At 47.3% G+C, this 9,280-nt stretch overlaps 1 non-coding gene across 1 annotated transcript; it reads left to right on the forward strand.

Annotated features, from left to right (window-relative positions):
* Positions 1-4,987: 4,987 nt before the first annotated feature.
* TRNAL-UAA (transfer RNA leucine (anticodon UAA)) lies at positions 4,988-5,071 on the forward strand. The gene has a single exon. It is a non-coding gene; the product is annotated as a tRNA-Leu (tRNA).
* The last annotated feature ends 4,209 nt before the right edge of the window (positions 5,072-9,280 follow it).

The following is a 9,280-nucleotide window of genomic DNA, read 5'->3' on the forward strand; positions in this document are numbered from 1 at the left end:
CTCACACCCCGGCCAGACACAACAATTACCCGGGAAAGCGCCTCGCTGCAGTAATACGCGACGTTTCACCCCCACCACGAAAGAGCGTCGCGTTCCGCTCAGCGCAATTCGTTCGCGGTCGGCTACAGCTGCGGAGGTCCGGCGGCGGACATTCGCGTCGCACTCTCCCCCTCCCCTTGCACCCAAGAACAATGGCGACTCGGCTGGCCAGCGCGCAACAGCGCCCGGCGCGACAAAGAGCCCGCATTGTGAGCGGAGAGGAATACTCTCCGGGCCTCTTCGTCGCACTCCATCTGTCGTCCGCCGGCCCGCACTGCCAGGAATAGAGACACCGCTGCACGCGTTTGTCCGCGCGCTACGTTCTCTATCTCGCTCTCAAGCTAGCGCGCTTGTATGTCGCTCACTTTGTATGTATACGTACACAACGTACCCGACCGTGGCGTCGTGTTTGTAGCACGCGCGCGTTGCAACAGCGTGAAAGCATGCGGCTCGGAGGCACGGGAAAGCGAGGCAGGACCCTGTGCGAACGAAGCCAGCAGAGGGCGTCGCCAATTCGCGTCGCGCACGAGGTTCGCCGCCCGTCCCGCTCTCTCTCTCTGCGTGTTTGTGTGTGTTGGAATGTGAGCCGAGCTCTCGCTCGGGCCATTGGATTCGGCCTCGCCAGAATAGCACCGGCGAGTCGCCCGAGCGCCATTTCGGTTCCCCGTCGGCGGCGACAACGCCGCTGCGTCCCGACGCTCTATTGTTGTGTCTCCAGCTGCGTCCTGCGGCCGGGCTGCGTGAGCGCGAGTAACCGGATCGCACGCATCCAACGCGCGCAGAGTCACTCGCCGTTGACGTTGCCCTTGTACGTACAACAAGCGGCTGCCCGACGGCGGCGGCGGCTCGACTGCGGTGTATACTTACAACACGTACGACTGCGTCGCGCTTGTGGACGAGACCATGCATGATAAGGACGAAGGGAACACGCAGTCGCACTGGCATGCGCACGGGGTATGGATGCGCGTTGATCGGGTTACGCATTTTTTTATGCGTGTGTCGGCGGCGCTCCGAACAAAAGACGTGCGTATACCGAGGCAGTCAAAACGCTGGAGCGAAGTGCAGGTGCACGTATGCTCTCACCATGGGCCATATGGCGGCGATCGGGAGGAGTCTTTGGTGTCTGATGTCCTTAGCCTAGCCTTTCCCATCCTTCTCAATGTGATTCAGCTCAGAGCTTTACAGTTTTGTTGTCTTTTGTTAGGTGATAGCAGCATGCATCGATGTACAGCGATGTGCGATGCTGCAATGAGATAACTTCATCCCGGGACGATGCAAGCATCGCATTAGGCGAGTCTGTGTCGAATTAGATTGCATATGCTGCGACGACGGGCGCATTTTTCATAACAAGATTCGGGAAGTACTACGGGAAGAAGCCGACTAATGCTGCGTTTAACTTTATGTTCGTAGCGAATCTATGCAGGAAGGGAAAGAGGAGAGAGGACAGTCCGAGGCACCCCCGCAGGGCTAAGGCTTCAGGGCATCCAAGTCCTGTGAATGCGCCCATGGAAGGTTGCCAATACCGACTCAGACATTTCAACTGTCCCAACGAAGCGGACGCAACGTGCGCCATGGCGCCAAGCATGTGCCGAATACATGCCGGGCACCTGAACTTCGCATAGCACACGGGCGCCTTAGCGCTTTTCCTCCATAAAAACGCAGCCGCCGCGGTTGGCTGCACGTTAAAAATCCCCAGGTGGTCGAAATTATTCCGGAGCCCTCCACTACGGGCACATCTTTTTTCCTTTCTTCTTTCGCTCCCTCCTTAATCCCTTCCCTTACGGCGCGGTTCAGGTGACCAACGATATATGAGACAGATACTGCGCCATTACCTTTCCCCCAAAACCAATTAACCACCGGAACTCCTCTGGAGGCCATTCAAACGGGAACGCATGCCAGAGAGCTCTGTTTACGTAAGAAAATGGAAATACCAACTAGCTCAGCATTCTGTTCAACTCTAACCAGAACGCAGCTCACCAAGGTCTAAGAGTTTTCTCGCTCATAAATACGAAGTTGCTCGACAGAAGTGCTGGAGTGAATGCGTCACTGCTTTTAAACCGTTCAAGGGAAACGTCTTTTGTCGCTGCGGCTAGGTATATATTCAACAACTCTGCGCGAGATCTTCAATGATATCGGATGGTGGCCATCACGTGACGCGCCGAACGCTATGTGAAGAACGAGAAACCCTCACCGCAGCTGCAAGCCTGCCTGCAGCAAACGTAAGGGTGCACAGCGCAGTGCTTGCCACAAGTTCCTGGGAAAGTTATGATTGTGGCAGGCAAGTGGCCAGCCGAACTGTGCTCCCGTGATTCCGTTAGGCTTCGACCGTTCTGTCTGCTTTAAGCAACAAGAGGAAATATCATGCTCACTTTCAGCAGTGTCTAGAACGATAAGCAATAACTGTAAGCTATAATATATTCCACGTCTTATCAGCGTTGCGAAGTGCACGTGCAGGCACGGATCCAAAGCAGCAATGCGTGTATGAGAATGCGCTTCGTGCCAAGTGGCCGCAGTCTCTTTCATGCGTCGGCAAACTCACGGCCGAGGATTCGTTCCGACAGCTCTTACAAAGATTTTTTTATACAGTCTATAGACTGTCCATAGACCTCTGTTTATAAAGTCTATAAGCTGTCTATGTACAAATGCTAGAGAATAGTCTATAGGCAATACAAATCCTATCGACAGTCTGTAAACAATCTATGAATTTATGACCATACAGTTTTCGAAGACTTTTGTCTATAGACAGTCTATATTCTATGAATAGACAAAAATAAATATCTATCAAAAGTTTATAGACTACCTATAGACCATTTTATAAGGGAGCGCGCCCGAATTCGTGACCTCAGTGAGTAACATCTGTTCATGTGACGAATTGCTATCAGACTGCTCAAAGCCAGGCTTTTGAAGTTTTTCCGTTTTAAGGATGTCAGCTGTCGCGGCCCGTTTTCGTGATATAACCTCATATATGCAGCTTAGTATAGATAGACTACATTTGTTGAATTTTTTTAACTCGTCCGGTCATGGTGTCCCAGGAGAAACCTAGGAACCGTCGACGATTTCTGCTGCTTCTCACGCGGCTTGTTTGAATTCCGTCGCGGGTTAACGCACGCACTTTCCAAGCGTGCGCAGTGCTATCCAAAATAGCGGCTTCGTGCAATTGTTTTCCTTGCTGTGTGTAATTCCGCCAATGGCACAAAGAGCCGCTCTGCAGCGCCCTGTGACGCCGGTGGCGAGCCGAGTACCTGGGAGCGTCCATGCAGACTTCGTGGGAGCGTGTGACCTGGGCGAGTGTGTGCGCTGTGGGAACTCGCGGACCGACGGGTTGTGTGGGTGCGTGCAGTGCGCGAAGAAAAGATTGCGCGTTCCAGAGTGTGACTAACACATTTGGTTTACTGCGCATGAACGTTCTTGCTTTAATCTCCTACTAATCCCCCATCCCACAAACCATGCTTTAATTGGTGCCGATAATCTTTTTAAAAAATCTTACGCATTGTCGCTTATTTCAACCTTAATTTACGGTGATTATGGGATTATGTGTGTTAACTGCACATTTGGGTTAAATGGATACAGAAATTTGGTTACAGAACCACAGGAGCCGCTGAAACAGCCGAAGTTGGTGTGAAATACAAGCCGGCCTGCAATACACACTAGCCAGATACGTGGAGCTTCTTAATGCATTACGACCAATGCTCATGCTTTTCTGCGATACACGTCAGGCGCTCACGCTGACAATAAAACATGTGGTCACAGGACGGGCGAAGAAGAGCAGGATTTTTTTTTTTGATATGCAATGCAACAAAAAGAAAAACTTTTGACTGTCATAAACGGAGCAAAATAGAGTGCGAGTCTTTCAGTGATTGAATGCACAGTGCTGTATATTTTTTTTTTCCTGCGGCACTTTCGAATGTGTTATCTTAGGGTTTCTTTTCCTTGTTGCTTCTGAGCAGCTGTCCACAGTACCTGTCTGGCGTTGTGCCGCAGTAATGGCATCAGCAGTTTCAGTACGAGATCACGGGACAGGATAAAACACAGCGCCAGACCTATTACCTAGAGCACGTTAATTTTTAATTGAATAACACATCTCAAGCTAGCTTGTTGTTCACCTAGAATGGAAAACAGCGCAAAAGCACACAGAGACGAGACATGTCTGTGTCTGGTCTCTTTCTATGTCCTCTGTGTGGTCTCGCGCTGTTTTTCATCTTAATTTTTAATTACTCATATTACGATCGTAAACTTGAACGCTATATTGATTACAGGCTCATCCAGTTTACAAATCGAGTCTTACCAGAGTGCAATAGACCTTTGAGAGATTTTGTAGATTGCATTAGCTTGTGCAATCAATACAGTGGCAGGGATAAATATATTAATTGCAGAAAACTGATATGTCCTGGCAAGCCACAGAGAAAGTCGTGGACCATACCTCCTTATTTTGTGCCCGCCTACCCTTAAGTACTGTATTTTGAAAGAAATGATCACGTATGCAAACTGAACAATATTCCAACAGCTGGCCACGTGCTGAAATGAAAAAAGAGGGACACCGAGCCTTGAGCGACCCATCTCGCCGCCCAAAGCACGATGGACAGGAAGGGCCGCTTCAGCCGCAGAGCCCAGGTGACGTCGCAGAAGGCAACAAAATGAAGGGTACAACGTAACCTCTAATCTGCTCACACATGACGGTAAAAATGAAGGTCACAGCGTAACCTGTAAAAGGTGTACGGAATCATCCAAAAACGACCGCGCACAAAATTTAAAAAAATGTTCATTTCTAGTAAGGGTTACCAGGATTAGAGTGTAGTACAGCCAACGTCCTCTGATAATGTGCCGATAACCCTGGTACCGCAACGCAACCGGCGCAGATAGCACAGTGCTGAAAGCCTTATCGCGTGAACTTAACTGATTGCAGGAGACGTTCTAATGAACATCTCCCATATGACACCTCCTCACACCTGTCAGGATGGCCGAGTGGTCTAAGGCGGCAGATTTAAGCTCTGGTCCTCGTAAGAGGGCGTGGGTTCGAGCCCCACTTCTGACACATTTTTTATTTCCAATCGCACCAAGGAATAGTGAGAGCAGCACGTTTGACGAGCTCATAAAAAAAAAATGCTCTTCCCACCTGATCACAGAGTTTTGCGTGAAATCTTTCTAAGCTCCTGATTTTTATTTTTATAAGCGGAGAAAGGGTCGAGGAAAGCCTACAGAGATGTCGCATTTGTAACTTTGCATTGTTATAGGGTCTTGAAAGGCAGGAAATCGTGAAATATCCCAACAAAAAGCAGTAAGATAAATAACCATGCCGGCAGACGGGTTTATGATGGTAGGCTTATGACGGTAGGCGTTTTGTTTCTAGAAGAAAATTGTGAACGGCAGAGCAAACATCCCCATTGTTATGTCCAAGCATAGAAGCGCCAAGGGATAGAACAGCAGAAGATAGGTGCATACTGAGTTTCTGCAATGGAATTTCTAACAGTCACCTCCTTACCGATGAGCAGCGACGACAATAGAGAAGAAGGTGCTCGACTGTTTCCGGCTCAGCACAATACGGACACAACTGGGAGATCTCAAGACCAGGCATGTAGAGGCAAAAATTCAGTTTTGTGTAGCAGTGCCACCCCCTCTTCTTCGGCGTGCCGCCGGCGATGGTCTCGCGGGTCGCCACGCACGAAAAGCAGCGAAGGTATCCGAACACTCTATCGCTTGCTTAGGAAGGCTACTAAAAGACAAATGACTGACGACGCAGGGGCTGCACAGGACTCGAGTGCGGCTACGCCCAACTACGAACCATCCTAGTGTGCTCTACACCTTTCCTGCAACACATGTCATGCTTAAATCTACTCGGGAAGAACATTTACAGTGCAAAAACCCTTAATATACATTCGACAGTGTTTATTCTATAAGGTTACCCTTACAATATGTCCAGTTCGGGGGATATAAAGGCCGCATGCTGCATACGTCCGTCCCGCCATTTGCAAATACGTAAACCGCGTGCACGGGAACATAATCACCGTGCAGCATGAGCGATCGAACCCACCGCGTTTCCGACAAATGTCAGGGGTATTTCTCGCGCCTCGCATATATGTACATCCTGCGCAGCTCAGACACCAATCCGCAAACTTTCTGTGCAAAGCCCTTTGCGCACAGAGCCGTCGACGTGCATTAACGGCACTGCACACGCTTTCAGTGCAGAGCGCTCGCGCTTTTCTTATTGCAGCGCAAAAGTATACTCTCTCTCTGCGATGCGCTCACGCACTGTTTGCCCAGTGCACCCGAGCATGTCGCGTACAACGGGCTAATGAGAACGCGCTCGCTCCTGTATTATACGTTAAGCTGGGCGAAGAGCGCGCTGAACAAGTACCGCAATTCGGGGAGGAAAAAATAAAAGCAAAGAAAAGAGAAAAAAACGTTTCTTTTATCTTTTTTTTCTCGCCGCGGAGCACCGTGGCGGCTGATGAGTACACAGAGCGCGTTATCGAGATGCGGCGGCCACGTGAATATTCATAGCGCTCAGCCGCACAGCAAACGGAGCGGCGCATCAGCCGAGCAACACGCGTGAGTGATCCCCATTAATGACGCCCGCGCATTTCCTCCTCCTCATTTTCCCTATCCTCTCTCCCTATTCCTCTCTCTCGCTTGCCCAAGTTCTTCCCGTTCCCTGGGGAGGGGAGATCCGAGGAAGATCAAAGCTGGGCGCGGAGTCACTTAATCCCATCAGTGGGACCAAACGAACGCAAAACCAGGCGCTAGTTGCATCTTTCTTTATATATATATATATATATATATATATATATATATATATATATATATATATATATATATATATATATATATATATATATATATATATATATATATATATATATATAGAGAGAGAGAGAGAGAGAGAGAGAGAGAGATGCGCCTCTTATGTGCATTGCCTGCTGTTAATGCCTTCTCTGGTGCAGTTGCGGGAACGAGATAACGTTGAAGAGGATGTATGATGAGGAAAATGTTTCTCGTGGAAGGCACGGTGAGGCAAGAACTGGAAGAAGTATGATACGCTGGTGGCGAGGCGAATGAAACTGAGATCAGAGCATGCCGCGAGGTGCTCGGGTAGCTTCGTGACTTTTTCAGTTAATCTTCGAGAAGCATAAATGCTACTTCGGTTGTGCAGCCTGGAGAATGTCCTTATCGCTGAGGGAAAAAATTGTTATATTTGTTTCAATCCGAAACAGCGCCAAAAGCATGCAACTGGTCACCCCGAGTTCCTGCTTTCTGTGCTTGTCCGCGTCCAGTGCGCCCAACTTTCCGCTTGGCTGACTTATATATTTAATACAATATTTGGCGTGAAAAGTTCAATTTTTAGGTTATTGAACTGAAAGGATCAGTAAGAAATTGTTCAGTAATTTTATTACGAGCCGCGGTGGCGTTCATACCATAGGGTCACCCTCACACGCGAGACACCGTGGGACAAAAATTCACGCCTGGAAAATAAAGCTTAATAGAGCAGAATGTTGGGCCACTTGGTGTAGAGACATATTCAGGAAAACTTTGCGCAGATTGACACAGAACGGGAGGAATAAACACGCACACAGACAGACACGAGCGCGCGCGCGTGTGCGTGTTTCTCGTGTGTGTGTGCGTGTTTCTCCCGTTCTGTGTTAGTCTGCTCAAAGTTTTCCTGAATTTGGAAAATAAAGTTGCGGATAGCAATGTGAATGGCTGATTTAGGGCGTCCAGTTATGCACGCGCCTTAAATGGAAGGATATATCAGAACCTGCTCTTATTATTCTATGGACTTAGATGAAATATCAGTGCTTGAAATATTTTCGCGTAATTAAAATTAACATGAGTGGCGAATGGAGGGAGAAGAAGCAACTGAAAAAATCTCAGAAACTTCCAGGATGAACTACCCTGCTTGAGTTCAGGAGAAAGTTGAATACATCCCAGCATGCAATTAAATACCAGAGTAAGTCGGGTTAGTAATAAAAAATTTCTTGGCGTATGGCTTAATGAAAACCTTTCTTGAAACATTCATGTCTCCAAGCTGACTAGATTTAAGCAAAACTGTCGGATGTCTCAATATAATTGCATTGGTAATACCTTTCTTGCTATGTGCTCTTTTCTGTTCAAGGCTTTCTTACTGTATTCTAATCTGAGGAACCATGACAAGTGGCAACATTGAAAAACTTCAATTGCTTCAAAAAGAACACTTCGGGCAATTGAATGATGTTATGCGATACTTTTAAATTTGCCAAACCCAACCCTTCCTCTCTTCAGAAAAGATAGTTTGCTAAACCCTAAGCAGATTACAACTTTCGCTTACTGGAATACGTTACAAAAGTCAATTATATGACACTCCCAAAGATACTCCGACAATGAGATACCCATTCAGCCCAATGAAGAAACCAGTTCTGAGAATTCATGCAAACTGAGCTATACAGAGTTTGAGGTGTCAGGTACCAGTCTCTTTGAATGTGTTTAATTTGGAACTGAATTTACCTTATCCGTGAATTATTTTAAGAAAAAAAAAACAAGAGATATTTCATAGATACTGATCCTCATCTACCATGACCCTTTCGTAAGGTTTTGTTGTCTTTTGGCCTAAATTTGCCATTATTCTTTATTGTTATTTGACCTTTTCTGTCATTTTTTAAGTTGCTACTCCTGGTGCTAGTTGATTACCCAATATCTGTACGGTCTGTGTTTCCCATGCAATGATTATTCAATTGTATTTACATAAACGCTGTCATCACTTTATTACATTTTTTTGCCTTTGTTGTTTCGCTCCAACTGCTTATAATGCAATGCCTGCTCCCGTGCCTTTGTGTAAATATTCTCATACCTTCATTATATATTTTTTTGCATGCATTGTGTACCGCTGCCCCTATTACAGGTGCCCTGTCATTCTCAGATCAATTGGCCTCTTGTCTCCACTCGATCTTTCTCTTCTAGGAGGAAATAAATTTAAACCTATAAATCTTTGCCCGGGAAAGAAATTTATCTTTAGCTACTTGCTGCGGCTTGCAAAGCAAGTCTTTATAATTTTCGGCGATCGAAACGGGTGGCCTTACGTAAAAAGGCTAGCCTTTTCTTTTCGTGCAGGTTCCCTCATATGCGCATTGCCAAATAACATGATGCCTGAGACGATGTGCCACCTATACCACTGCCAGTGTGCAAGTGCGGCGAAGTGACTGCCTGATTAAGGTGGCAGCCTGATTTTCAGTGACACCAATCACCGTCACGTGTTAGTGGCACGAGCCAAATG

This window comes from Amblyomma americanum, chromosome 2 (genome assembly GCF_052857255.1).
Source record: "Amblyomma americanum isolate KBUSLIRL-KWMA chromosome 2, ASM5285725v1, whole genome shotgun sequence".
In the NCBI taxonomy this organism is placed as follows: Eukaryota; Metazoa; Arthropoda; class Arachnida; order Ixodida; family Ixodidae; genus Amblyomma; species Amblyomma americanum.